The sequence below is a fragment of the Mycteria americana genome, chromosome Z, assembly GCF_035582795.1.
Source record: "Mycteria americana isolate JAX WOST 10 ecotype Jacksonville Zoo and Gardens chromosome Z, USCA_MyAme_1.0, whole genome shotgun sequence".
Taxonomy (NCBI): domain Eukaryota; kingdom Metazoa; phylum Chordata; class Aves; order Ciconiiformes; family Ciconiidae; genus Mycteria; species Mycteria americana.
This window is the reverse complement of record NC_134396.1, coordinates 56,133,592-56,148,109: the sequence shown is the minus strand read 5'-3', so window position 1 is coordinate 56,148,109 and position 14,518 is coordinate 56,133,592. Positions and strand designations below refer to the sequence as shown.

Below are 14,518 nucleotides of genomic sequence, written 5' to 3'. Positions count from 1 at the left end.
CCTAGTAAACATGCATGAATTTCTGATGCAGAATGTCCCTTTTCATAGCAGATGACATCTTACAGTCTCACAACACCTCATGGATAATTCCTCAACCTCTGGTAATTTCCTTATGCCACAGTATTAACGTATTGTAAAAGAATACATGTTCTGCATAAAAGAATTTGCTCTGAATGCAGTTTATTATCAGTTGTATTATTTCTCTTGCAGGTAAAACAGAATTATCAGTCATATCATATCACCACCTTTCACTTGTATTTGCCCAGTACTTGAAATTCAAAGGAGACACAGATTGCCACACCTAGGCTATCCTCAGGACAAGACAGCAAATCATGCTACCAGAGGACATTGCACAGCTACGCTGTGTCCTCTAACGAACAGAGGATACCTGAGGCTTGAACACCCACCCACAATTGGGCATGATGCTGTTCTGTGGGAAAAGCACACCATGCCCACACTGGCTCTTGAGATTACTTGTTCAGAGTTGACTCAACCTAGCCAGTAGGTTTTTGACTATTAAAAAAATTGGGCAAACAGGAAGACATCTTCAAAGAAAACTTAGCAGGCAGTCAGACAATACTCAGCCAGTATCAAGCTACCAAATGTTTCAATAAGCCATGGATGGCAAGAGGGAAAAATGCATGGCATGTTGATTACTATTTGCAAGGCAACAGGGATAGATATTGTGTCTAGCTTTAGGAAAAATGAAAATCTAAGCAGAGGAAATCCCAACCATTCAAATCTGAAGAAAGATATATTTGCTGCTTGTTGAAAGGCACCATCATTAAGATAAATGATCAGAGTAATCAACCTTTGAAAATACTGTTAACACTATTCAGGATCTTAATGAGCTCCAAGCTTGTACTTCAGACTATGATTTCACCACACATATGACATATTTTATACGCAGTTACTGGTAACAATAATTACAGAAGCTATCCTAGATTAGTACATGATGGCTTAATATGTATTACTTGAAAGTATATGTTCACTGCAGTCATACTACAATAACATAGGCAGCAAAAGTAATTCCCAGTTGTGGAGAACTTCTAGGCTCACTTGTTGATTTCTGTGAAATAACATAGATTTTGTGAGAGAGGACAGAGAAGACTCGATCATTCCTATTTTTTTTTTTAAGCAAACTGTGGTTGGAAAAGACTCTGATATCCAATGTCTCAACAAATGTGCTTAGCTTCCTGCTGAAACTAACAACTATTGCTAACCTACTACTCAATGTAATTTTGCAAATATTGAGAAAAAATAAAGTAAAATCAGCAAACTTCCCATTTACTATGTCACACAACTAACCACCTCAGCTCCATTTTCATTCCCCTTCTCCCACCAAGGGCCTACGCAATTTTGTCAGAGCATCCCATTTTGTTCCTAAGGAGGAACAGAGCATTCAGCACATTTTCTACAGTTATCAGAAAGGTCTACTGCCAGCATCATTAACAAAATCAAGAGTTAGCTTGTTTTTTCTCAGTTTGCTCTATTAATGTCCCTGATTAGAATTTAAAGATGTGAAATTATTCCCCTAAGTTTCAAATCTACTCCTATCAACTGTAATGGTAGAAAGTCAGAGCTTCATAGTTTGTCCATCAGAGTGAATTTAATTTGCAAAGAGTTAACAGTAATTACCCATAAACATAGATTTATGGGTAATTAGTTTGGGTGCTTAGTTTATAGCAGTGTAGTTTGTCCAATAATGAAAAACACTGGCTATGATAAATGAAAGCCCCTTGCCTCTACTAAAGTAGAAGAAAGGAGGAGATTACTAAAAAAAGAAGTCTGGTTTTGTAATTTCATTACTCCTTGCAGAAAGATGCATCCATTAGTCTGAGACGGGAGTGCTGCCCTAAGGGACGGCATCTGAAGAGGAGGGCAAGCTCACACAAGAAGCACGCTCTGCCAACTCCCAGTGCAGAGAAGAGGAGAGCAGATCGTGCAGGGCATCAGTGGCCAGCCCCAGGGAGGGGGAAGGCGTGGGACCATGGCGGGCAGCCTCCTGCCAATGGGAGGACTGGAACTGCAGGGCTACCCTGCCTGATGACGACTTCCCATCCTGCAGCTACCACTCTATTAACGATCCCCAAAGGGGATCTTCTTGGTCTTACTGAAAGTTTACCATTACATGGACCATTTGTAAGCACAATCACTTCAGTTACAGAAACTGCAGAAAATACAGCTATTTACAACATGGTTGCGTATAGCAGGCTCACAGTTTTTTGACTGGAGTAATTTTTTTATTCTTTTTTTTTGCTTTGGGTTGCTTTTGAAGTTTTGTTTTGGAGGTTTGTTGGGGTTTGTTTTTTTTTTTCAATTTATCCTCAAAATCTTAATTTTGTAAGGGCTTGTCGTGGTTTAGCCCCAGCCAGCAACTAAGCACCACGCAGCCGCTCGCTCACTACCCCCTGGTGGGATGGGGGAGAGAATCAGAAGAGCAAAAGTAAGAAAACTCAAGGGTTGAGATAAAAACAGTTTAATAGGTAAAGCAAAAGCTGCGCATGCAAGCGAAGCAAAGCAAGGAATTAATTCACTTCTTCCCATGCGTAGGCAGGTGTTCAGCCATCTCCAGGAAAGCAGGGCTCCATCACGCGTAATGGTTACTTGGGAAGACAAACGCCATCACTCCGAATGTCCCCCCTTCCTTCTTCTTCCCCAGCTTTATATACTGAGCATGACATCATATGGTATGGAATAGCCCTTTGGTCAGTTTGGATCAACTATCCTGGCTGTGTCCCCTCCCAGCTTCTTCTGCACCTGGCAGAGCACGGGAAGCTGAAAAGTCCTTGACTAGTGCAGCAACCACTAAAACATCTCTGTATTATCAACACTGTTTTCAGCACAAATCCAAAACATAGCCACTATAAAGAAAATTAACTCTATCTCAGCTGAAACCAGGACAGGGCTATTACAAACAAATACACAAAGTTATTTTTGTACTCCACAGTACCAGAAATGGGCAGTACACAGCAATAATTTGAAATTATTTCCATTTACTCAAATACTCCTGCAGTGCTACACAGCACTATAATGAAAGTTGCTGTTCTGGTTCCATTTCAGAAATTTATGCATGAGTCAAAAAAAAAAAAAAAGACTCCACAGTTATTTCAAGTAATGTTCATATACTAAAGTGAACATCATATTCTGTACAGTAATTGTAAGAGGAATAATATTATTTTAGCCATGACAGTCTAAAACGGCAAGCTTTGCAGGAAGAGGTAATATCTTATTAAATATACTGACATTGTTGAAAAAACCAGACAATCTTTTAGTTCTTTCTTCAGATACTACATCAGTTAACATGATCTAATTGCATGACGAAAATGCCTAAGGTTTCCTTGTAAAGACCATTTCACTGAGCACTAGAAAAAGTTTAGCATATGGCAACATTTTCAAAATTGGCTGTCCTACTGATTTTTTAAAGCCTTTACTTCTCTAGCACATCTAGTCTTAGAATGAACCGACTCTTCACCTTCTCGTTGAGTTAAAGGGATTGAAGAGGTTATGCAATTGGGAAGAATTTGGCCAAAGCACATTAAGATGTCAGCCATCAGCACAATGTATTCTGACAGACCAGTTAAAACTTTCACGAGCATCAATCAAATAGCCTCAAAGTTAGCCAGGCTCTTTTCAGATAAATTTTCTTCCCAGCCTAACCTGGAGGAGGATTCTCAATTGCACCCAAGGAATTAGTTCTCTTCAGAGAGGAAAGAAAGAGTGAAAAGCAAACAGTGTCAGTTCAAGGGAATTTAGAAAGATGTGCTGTTTCAAAGTAAGAGCGGCAGCTGAGACAGTAAGTATTAAACTCCTCTGGCTAATTTTAACTCCCCACGGTATTTACATCAGGTCTTGTTAAAACAGAGGACTTCGAGTAATTCTTCCTTATTAGCAGACTCATCAGATGCCTCATTAGCACAAACAGTCTTGCTCTACCTCAGCTTTAGCTCCCCATTTGTGTAACAGTCTGCGATGCTAAGAGAAGTGTTGAATACCTTTTCTGAACCATCAAATTACTTGTCTGACTCAATACAATTTTCTTCTTTCCGTCTGAGTCTGTACAAAAGCAGTGAACAAAACTCATCTGATCAGATGTTGGTATTTACTTCCCCCATAATCATCTAAATTCCCTTTGCAGTTAACAGAGAGAAATGGGCAATTCTGGAACATGATTCATTCCATTCTAAGGACGTTTGGAACAGGTCAGGTGAAACATGCCCTGAAAGTGTTTTATTTTAACTCTGATGACCAAGGAAGCATTACATGGGCAACTATAATAGTAACTGTCTGTGGTTAGGAGAAATTACTCCCACCCTTTCTAAGTATTGCAGCCCATATAGCAATGACTTCGTGAATGAAGATCATGGCAGTCTCTCCCCGAGACTCTCAACAGCAGCAGAAATGTGACCGTGATGCCCTTCCCTCATGAACGAGGTCTTTCCACATCTCTGTAAAGGAACAGTGTTTGATACTCTCTTGATACAGCCAATACCAAAAAAATCATGGACCTCTCTATCCTCTGCCTCCCCACGTCCCATTCCAACCAGCGCAGACCAACATGTGTGATGAAACCATGCTGAGAAAGCAGCTACCTTGTGTGGTGGGGCATGCACCAGGGAAGTTCCCCATAGCACACCACCACTCAAAGTAGAAGAAAGAAAGAACACAGGGAGGACAGACCTTTGAAAAAAAAGAGAAACTATCCCAGATGGGGAAATGGAGAAGGACATGCATACATGTATCTATATCTATCTATATTTCTGGAGATGAGATAGGCTGAGACGGTGAGACGCAGAGGGAAGCCGAGAAGGGAAGCATGCTGAAGCAAGAAGACAGACAAATGAAGACAAGGTGGTGAGAGGAGCGGGTGGTGGGAGCGTGCAGAGTGGGCCAGGAGACATGCCAAGTGAAAAGTTGAAGAGTAAGAAAGGAAGTGAGAAAAAGGACTTCAGAATAGAAGTAGCAGCAAATAGAAAATATGTAGATAGGCTTATGGTTTCAGAGTTTGAGGAAATAGAACATGCAATGACAAAAAAATGCAGCAGAGAACAAGAGCCGGAGAGAAAACTGCAAGCGAAGTTTGAGGGGAACAACTGTATTGCTTTTCAAGCTTAGAAAATGAAGAATAGTACAGGAAAGAATAAAATGAAGAATAGGTAATAGCTTACGTCTTTCTTTTTTCTTTCTTTTTTTCCAGCTTAGCTCAATCATTAATATCTTGGAGAAGATGCAAAACTTGCAAAACAGAATTAACTGGGATGCCAATTTTAAAGCTCAATACAGCATGAAAAGTGGTAAGTGTGAAAAAACAGTGCTATAGACTTGTTACACCCAATGCCATTTCAAACACTACACATTCAGCAATTGAGGGAAAAAAATCCACACAAAATACGTCATCTGTGGCACCTGCATCAGGCTAGTATCAAACCCCATGCTTGCATGTGAGCATAACTCATGACACCTTCACTAAAATACAGTCTAAACGGGACGGTGCCAATTGTACACATCTCTGTTGTGCAACCTAGCAGCCTGTGGTCTGACAGATGCTACTGTGGCTAACTTAAAGTGAACAAATTTCTTTAAATCAGGTATGCCCGAACAAACCTGAAAAATCACCATCCTTAAAGAACGTCTGCCTGCTATTCATATAAAGGTAAACACATTCTGTAAGCTGAAAAAAACCCAACTTTTAAAGAAGAATGCAAAAAGTAATGATAGGTATCTACCTTTAACAGACTGTCTAGAATCTTCCCCCTCGAGACCATCCTTTCTTGCACAAGTACAGAAATTCCCTTGTGCTCCTGTATGTAAATGTAAGTAAAAAATAAACCACTTCAACTTGATCTTCTACTACTAACAATAGATTTAGTAAGCAAACTTTGCCCTCTTGCACTGTTTTTACCTACCTACTGGCATTTTGTAAATGTCAGCTTTTTATGCCAAACATACCATTTAGTTTCAAGTGCGCTTGCAGCATATCACTTAACATTTAAATAAAAAGGGAACTGCTTTTACCATTGCTTTTGTTGTTTTTGATCAACTACAGCTTTCCTACCATGGTAATCAAAGAATAAATCTTACAGTAGCTATCAATCACTCATGGCATGATGAGAAGACAAGAAGATCTAATGGTCCTAGACAAGTCCTGGCTGCACACAACAGCAGTTCTACAGGCAATTGGTGGAGTAAAGCTATGTACTCTTCAAATCTTGTTACTTTAAAGAAAAAAAAACAAACACTTGTTCATTTTTACAGTACAAGACTCACTATTGATTGCCATGAATTTTGAAAAATGGCACTGACATTACACAACAACTGGATAAAGCATCACAGCTTTCAGTTTTTATGGAGTGAATATACAAAGCACTGTGTGGTTTTCCTCTAACTAAACTCCACTGGTTTATTAATAAGATGTCCATTCATCACTGAATTGGGTAGGTACTTTTGGAAGCACTTTCATGCTTTCCTAGCAGGCCAGCTGTGGATGTCATGGCTGAAACACAGTGAGCAGCAAGCCTAGTGAGGGTTCTGCCATTTTTAACAGTAAAATATACACTGCACATACTAACAAGGTTTATTGAACAGTGCTAAGAACAGCTTAGAACTCAGAACTCAGTGACAGGTAAAGGACTCCATACCTTTTTCTATGACTGGATTTGAAAAAGAGATGTCTGTACCACCTCACTCACTCCTTGTACTCTGCAGGTTATAAAAAATTGTAACATTCTAGTAAATGTATGTATTCTTTTTTAAAGGCTGACGGTTCAAGAAGCTCATTACACAAGGGAACAGTCGCTACAGCAAGAGCATTGTAGCTGATTTCTAAATAGCCAGCATCTGCACCAAATGGGTAGAGTGACCTAACACTGACATGAAATAAAAGTACTTTTAAAAAGAAAGGAAAGAGAAGAAAAGGAAAGAAATTCCAGAAAAGCAATGTGATAAATACTTCAAAAAACCCCCTAAGTAAATGGGAAGTGATTTTGAAATACTAGGTTTGAAATACCTGTACAATCATACACCACATCACCAGTACTACCTGAATAGGCAACTGCAAAGCGACAAACACCCGTATTTCTCTTTCTAGCTGCGTTATTAATGAAGCATGATGATAAGTATGATGTTTATAGCAAAATTATCTCTATTTGTATTGTTTTCCCCTACCCTTGGGTTTTCAAAAACAAAGATATAAAAACGTTGCTTAAAAGCATGATGTATCCAGTATCTCCAGTTATTTCATTAATGGATGACCTCAGGGGAATACACTGAGTATCCAGCACTCATGCTTAAAAAAAAAAAAAAGGGATCACAAATCCATAAACATAGATTTAGCTTTAAGCACAAAACTGCAAAAACGCACTTTGATCTTCTATATTAGTTTGCAGTAACAGCTTACTGCTAGTGTATCTTCTAAGATATCTGTGATTACAGCTAACTGGGAACACTTTGCTGGAATTTACTGGACAAATCAAGCCTTATCAGCAAGCCATTTGAATAGATTCCTGACAGTCTTTTTTCACTGTAGGTTAACACAACATACTAATAAGCTGATAAAGAGCACATATATCCAATTTCGAAAGCAGGACAGAAAACTATTGTTTGTTAAGCATCATGAACTAGACCTAGATAAACCTAATCTAGTTGAAGAACAGATTTGCATGTATAAAATTAGACTGTTAAGATAGTAACATAGATTGCAACCTGTTGCACAGAAACCTTTGAAATTGTTCCACCTCTTCGTCAACCATGTATTACAATTTACAATAGATCGAAAATAGGAATTTAAAAATGTATACAATGTAATTCATGGTGTATGTTCTTGTTATATTCCCTAAATTCCGGGTAACCACTTTCTGGGAAAGGGGCATGACCTGTGTTTTTTTCTGACAAACAATCTATTTTACTTTCTTAACGCTAGTTATCCCACAAGTACTACAAGACAAAGCTTTCTACTTGAACAACATACCCTTTTTCCCAAGCTAGACAGGGAGAAAAATATCAGAACTCTTTAAAATGCTTTCAGTGCATACATCATTTCACCAGGTACATATGAATCAACTAATAAATACTACCACTAGTATTTGTTTTTTATACTTTGTTTGTTTTTTAAACTTTATGTCTTTGTTACCTGAATAGACACAGGATTGTTTTGCCAGTGACTTAATTCTTTTCTGTAACTGAATTCACAGACTTCAGTCAACTCCTCAGTTCTCTCCACATACCACTTGAAGGGAAAAAGCACTGTATTTCTACCAACCTTTTCCTTTCCAAACCACTTCATTTAGGAACAAATATTCTTTTAACAAGTTTCTGTTATTAAACTGATGTGTGAAAAAGGCTACAGAAAAGATTTTGGTAGAATGCACACTTCCGTTGCTTACCGAATTCCTCATGATAACCATGACAATAAAACGTAAAACGATGGCAAGACATCAGCGTTTTAAGAAATTAGTGGGCTAAGGAATTTTTTACATGAAGACATGTGTTTGCTTTCCACATAGGAAAGCAGCCTTGTTATATTTTTTCTTACTGTCCTCTAAACATTTCCTGTCTTTTTCAAATTTGACACCTAGCCATTTAAATGCATGTTTCTGTCTTTAGTAAATCATCAGGACTGAAGAGGTTAGCTGTCAGACTATTTCTGGGTCCATTTTAAAAAGAAAATAGTGTTCTACATGGTAATAGTTGTACCCTATTGTCTTACTCATGTTTTTCTCATTACAACAACAACAAAAGGTATTTAACTTGAATTACTGTAGCTACCATTTCAGAGTGTTTCTCTTACAATCATTCTCTTATATTTGAGAGCAGAAGTGAACCAGATCATCAGAAAGCATTTTTTTAATTAATGCTGCTCAACACTAATTAAGTGACTGATTAGACTCTGCAACCTTTTATCTACCATGTTTTAAATTCTGTGCATGTCTCAGGCAGACAAGCAGGGGTTTTAGGTGAAAATTCCAGCAGGGACATAGACTCATGTGGGTTGGCAGAACACCACGAAAATTTGGATGGATGAACTCCCCAACCTCACACCATGTCTCTGCTTCAGACAAGAATTTGCGAAACAATTAGAAAATGTATCTGAAATACAAAGAGCAACAAATTCATGAGTTTAGGAGATGTGGCATACATTTTCCATTTTTCTCTGCACTGTGTAGATTGAAAGAAGAGAAAACTGAGAATCTAGCACTTGGCTCTGCATTTCTAAATTAAATCCAAGCATGTGTTTCTGATCATTTGTCAGTCACAAGGATCCTGAGACTCTAAAATACCTATTTTTTAATCATGCCAAGGGGGTAACGAAAATGACCAACCTTCCTATGCATCATTTATGTTCCAGTACAATACATAACTTTTTTTTTCAAAACATATTTGATGTTCTCTCATCTTTCACTGAACTGTATTTAGTTTATTATGACAATTTCTTGTTGATGCCATCAGGCAGACAAGAAATAAAGGGAAAGTTAATCTTTTAATTCGGTGATTTATATGAATCATTAACTCTGTTTCAAACATAACAAATTCATAAAAAGTAGACTGAATCCTTATTTAGATTGCTGGCATTTCTTATGACTGGAGAAGATTCTAACTGTGCAGCAACTCATTAGGTGAGGCCAAGTTCTGCTGTGTTTTCAGGCAAAGGTCAAACGTTTCTTTTGTTTCTATATACTCTGCAATTCTGGAAGCTTTTTTCTAGGTCAATAACAAAGAAAAACAATTTTCTGGGCATTGGTAGAAACCTGCCATTTATTTTCAGGCTCTTTTCCTTTAAATAGTGCTACCTAAGAAAGAAGAAATAGAATTATACTATTGCCTAAGGTCTGTGCGTTGCAGTAACTCTCATTCACTGGAAATACAAGCATACCTTCAATTATGTTAAGCTCAGTCATTTCAGTAATAGCTTTTTTGCACTAATTTTCGCAATATTACCATAGTGACTATTTACTCTCAGAACCTAAAAGTTTGACTCTATTTATGTACAAATACTGTGTTAATTCAATGGATGTCATCAAAAGGCATTTATCATCCATCATTTCAAATATAAAGTTTCAAGATATTTTATCAATATGCTAAACACATCTTACTCTCTCTATTTTTATATTTTTGAAGTTCTAAAGATTTCTGTGTGCATCTTGTGTTTTTCCAGCAAACACAAGCAGCTGAGACGTAGTCACTTTCTTTTTTGTTTGGTTGGTTTTGCTTTGCTAACAGCATTTTTTTTTTTTAACTTTGTCTCACAGGAAGAAACACCTGCCCAGAAACTATTCTGATCAGCAAGACTGGTTCTTCAAAAATAGGAGAAATCAAAGCTCAAGGTCAAGTGAAGAAGGAGGGGGAGGAAGTGCTCCAGGCGCCAGAGGAGAGATTCCCCTGCAGCCCATGGCAAAGACCATGGTGAGGCAGGCTGTCCCCATGCAGCCCATGGAGGTCCATGGTGGAGCAAGTATCCACCTGCAGCCCGTGGAGGACCCCATATCGGAGCAGGCAGATGCGCCCAGAGGAGTCTGTGATCCCCTGGGAAGCCCATGCTGCAGCAGGCTCCTGGCAGGACCTGTGGACCCGTGTAGAGAGAGGAGCCCATGCTGGAGCAGGTTTGCTGGCAGGACTTGTGACCCCGTGGGGGACCCGTGCTGGAGCAGTCCCTTCCTGAAGGACTGCTGGAAAGGACCCATACTGGAGCAGTTCTTGAAGAACTGCAGCCTGTGGGAAGGACTCATGTTGGAGAAGGTTGTGAAGGACTGTCTCCTGTGGCAGGGAGCCCATGCTGGAGCAGGGGAAGAGTGTGAGCAGGAAGAAGTGGCAGAGACAAAGCATTATGAACTGACTGCAACCCTTTGAGTTGAGCCTTGGGAGATGGGAGGGGCAGGGGGGAGGTGTTTTTTAGATTTGTTGTTATTTCTCACCATCCTACTCTGTTATTAATTGGCAATAAATAAAATTAATTTCCCCAGGTCGAGTTTGTTTTGCCTGTGACAGTAACTGGTAAGTGATCTCCCTGTCCTTATCTCAACCCACGAGCCTTTCATCGTATTTTTCTTCCCTCTATTCTGTTGAGGGGGGAGAGCTTGGTGGGCACCTGGTGCCTAGCCAAGGTCAACTCACCCCATCTTCAAAGACTGGTTTGCAGTTTCTACATGGGTAAGAACTATCTGAGATAAATCTGGGGTCTGGTTCAAAATCCAAGGTGTGTAAAGTGACTCCAATTACATTTAGGTTCAGAAATCAGGCAGATTTAACCACCAGAGGAATCAGGTTTTGATCAAGTTTCTAATAGGCACAAATGGCACAAAAAGCTGAACCCATTTTAAAATGGAACATGACTGACATATCAATAGAGTTAAAAAATGAGACTGCAAAAAATGGTAAGAGTATTAGACTAAGACACAGGAAGTCTTTTCCAGAACAAATGTTTTAGCACTTCTTTTATGATATAGTTTATTGCTCCAGATGACAGCTGATGCACAACAGACTGAGTTGGAAATTAGTCTTGTACTTGAAGTTAGAAAGGACTGGGAGCTTAATTTCAGTTGTGGAAGTCAAAACTTCTGTCTTGATGTTACAGGAAGATTTGGAGAAGATGAGACAATCCTAAATCTCCAGTTATGCAAATGCTTTTCAGGAGGGAATGTGGACAAGTCAGCCAAAACTGCTAACTGTAAGCACAGACTTACTAACCTTAATAGCTCTAGAAATAAGACTCCCTGGTGCCATTTACTCTTTTAAAAATGGAACATATGAATGGCTTGAAAGAGACTTTCCTTTAACTTAGAATTGAAGCTGCTGAATACTATGTCAGAGGTCCCTTGCAACTGAATTTGACTGAGGAATATAAATATATGGTTTCTGGTTTTAAATACACTATACTGTCTTATGATCTTAAAATTAAAGCTTGCATGTTGTTTTTAAAAAGAGTTTTCAAAATTATGTTTGGCTGACATTGATGGCAGTGTAGGTTTACTTGGTGAAAGCATCCAGAAATTGAAGAGATATGAACTAGCACTAGGACTATTAACCAGGAAATTAAGTGTAGATAGGGCCTGGAGAAATTCAGGGCCATTCCGTGCAAAAGACAGCATCATGTGGAATAGACTGCTGGAAGCCATGACTGGGGGGAAAAAAAAAAAACCAACCAAGAAAACAAAAACCTTAAGTGAGTCCCAGGCATGCTAAAGATTATTTCCACAGATTAGCACTGTAAAAACAAAACTGAGATTAATAATAGCCCACGTAAAACACTCATGCTGGGCTATATTCCTTCCACAATCCTAACATTCACCAAGACAGGTTTTCTGACAGCTCCACTCTGGCAGCTACACAGCTTACATGTGTGTTTCCTTTTTTGTCATGGGAATCCTTGAATTTAAATGGTTCCGCACCACACCTTTGCAACAGATGATGCATGTTTTGAGATAACTATAAACATCCATAACTCCACCTATTGGAGGCACTCTAGTAATAATGTTAGACTAATTTAACCTAGTTTAAGATTAAGTCATTGGCTAAATGAGCCACCATATTAGATGACAAACATGGCTTGGAGTCTATCACCTTTGCTCCTTTCTCCATCTTCTCCTGCAGTCCTAAGGCCAGAGGCACTCAGTGAAGTCAAGTGCTCATAATATACTACTATAACTAAGGAAAAACAAACTCAGAAAGTGAAAACTGAGCACAGGCAACAGCTTTATGATAAAATTAATTTTATACTATTGTTCCTGTTCTTCCTTTCTTCTAACATTTATTTGTGTCACAAAATACTTCCCAATGCCTACTGCCTTAGTACCTACAGCCTTTGCTGTGCATGCTGCCTTCCATCTCACAGAAGTAGCAAAACACATTATTTTCAAATTCCCTGGTCTATGGCAATCAAGTTATAAAACACCAAAACCAAAAAGAGCAGCAACAGGAAAACATACAAGTAGGACTATTGCTGACCAGCAGAAACGCAGAACTTCTGGAATTGAATACACAAGCCACAACTGTTTTTTTTTTTCCCCTGAAACACATTAGGGATTTCCCAGCTGAATCCCTGTATTCGGAGCTCATGGCCTCAAACCACCCACACGCCGCCTAAGTGGTCTATGTGCCTGTGGGTTCTGCCTTTCCAGTGGACAGGGAGTTTCCCTGGGGCAGAGACTGTCTTCTTTGTTACACACCATTTTGTACAGCATTAATGTTCTTGGGTTTGTGCTATACACATCAATGTAAAGTAAAAGCCATGTAAATAATTACAGCCATGAAAGGCTGTAATAAGATATATTAATAAATAAGATATTGCCATCCAAGCATGAAGCTAATTTGACTAACAACCTATCCTGATGTAAGATTTTTCATTCCAGTTCAAAGAAACCCCTCTCCTCTGTTCCATTCCATTTCCATTGCAGAATATTTTATTTCCACCTTTCTAGGAAATACTCCATAGTTCTATCACATGTTACTGCATTAAAGAAAGGAAAGCCTTGGTGAAACACCATGACCTGTCCTACACAGGTGGTTAGATTCAAACAGTACATTGACACTTTCTGACCTTAAAAACACAGTGAATCTCTCTTATTGCTAAAAGGAATTGTAGCATGTATTTCCACACATACCTAAGCACTACATAATCATCTTGGATGCTAACAGAGCTTGCAAACAAAATACAATACAGGCGTGCTCAGATATAAATTCTGACTTCATGTTTATGTAAAATATAAATCTGTTCAGATACACTGAGTCCCACAGGCACATATCATCATCTAAGCTCTCTGGCTACATTTCATATGCAATACTACAATTGGAAATTACGAACACCCTACAGAATTCTGTTCAGCTCCTCCAGCTTGTGTAGCCAAGAGAAAAAATTTGGGTTTTGGGGGGAAAAAAATGCTATTGGCTGAGAACAGCATTAAATTCACTGTTAAGATGCATTATGAAATGGTAGTGGCATGTCACATCCCTATTTTGAAAGCAAGAAACATTCATGACTGGATTAAATGACACTTAGGAAGCAAAGTTCCTATATTCCCACTGAGAACATCAAGCAATGAAAGACAGAATCAGCTTTAATACCTACTTATTATTGTTTTGCTAATTGGTAGGGTAGTTTCTCCATTCCTCCATGTGGTCACTCATTGTAGTTTCAATCATCCATAGCATTCCTACTTTATTTCAGATGAGTTTTTCGGTCTGTAACACATCATGTGCACTTACACCACTAGGTAAAAGCTGTGGCTACACCAGACAACTTTTGTTTGGGCAAAACATCTCCTTGAATTTACAAATATGTGTGGCACAACCAGCTGAAACAAAACAAAGAGCAACAATTACATTCTCTTGCCATAACATATCCCTCAAATGACTTATGACTTATTTCCTGAATCAGAAACAACTAACAATTGAGATTCTTTGACCTCACTCTTCTGTAATAGAGATATGGACTGTTTTAATTTGCTGGTTCAATGGTTTTGTATTTTTCCTGTCTTACAAGCTAAATTTGCAAAATTTTAAAATTCTCTTAGCATATTTCTACAAACTT

General features: G+C 38.7%; 1 protein-coding gene across 3 annotated transcripts in view; it reads right to left on the bottom strand.

The window, feature by feature from the left end:
- CAMK4 (calcium/calmodulin dependent protein kinase IV) overlaps positions 1 to 14,518 on the bottom strand; it is a 175,954-nt gene that overhangs the window by 114,686 nt on the left and 46,750 nt on the right. The window contains exon 2 of one of the 3 annotated variants that reach the window (XM_075488667.1): positions 14,057 to 14,282. The exons of the other annotated variants lie outside the window; for them this stretch is intronic. The gene's annotated coding sequence lies outside the window, so the exon portion shown is untranslated. The remainder of the gene's footprint in view (positions 1 to 14,056; positions 14,283 to 14,518) is intronic. 3 annotated transcript variants of the gene reach the window in all.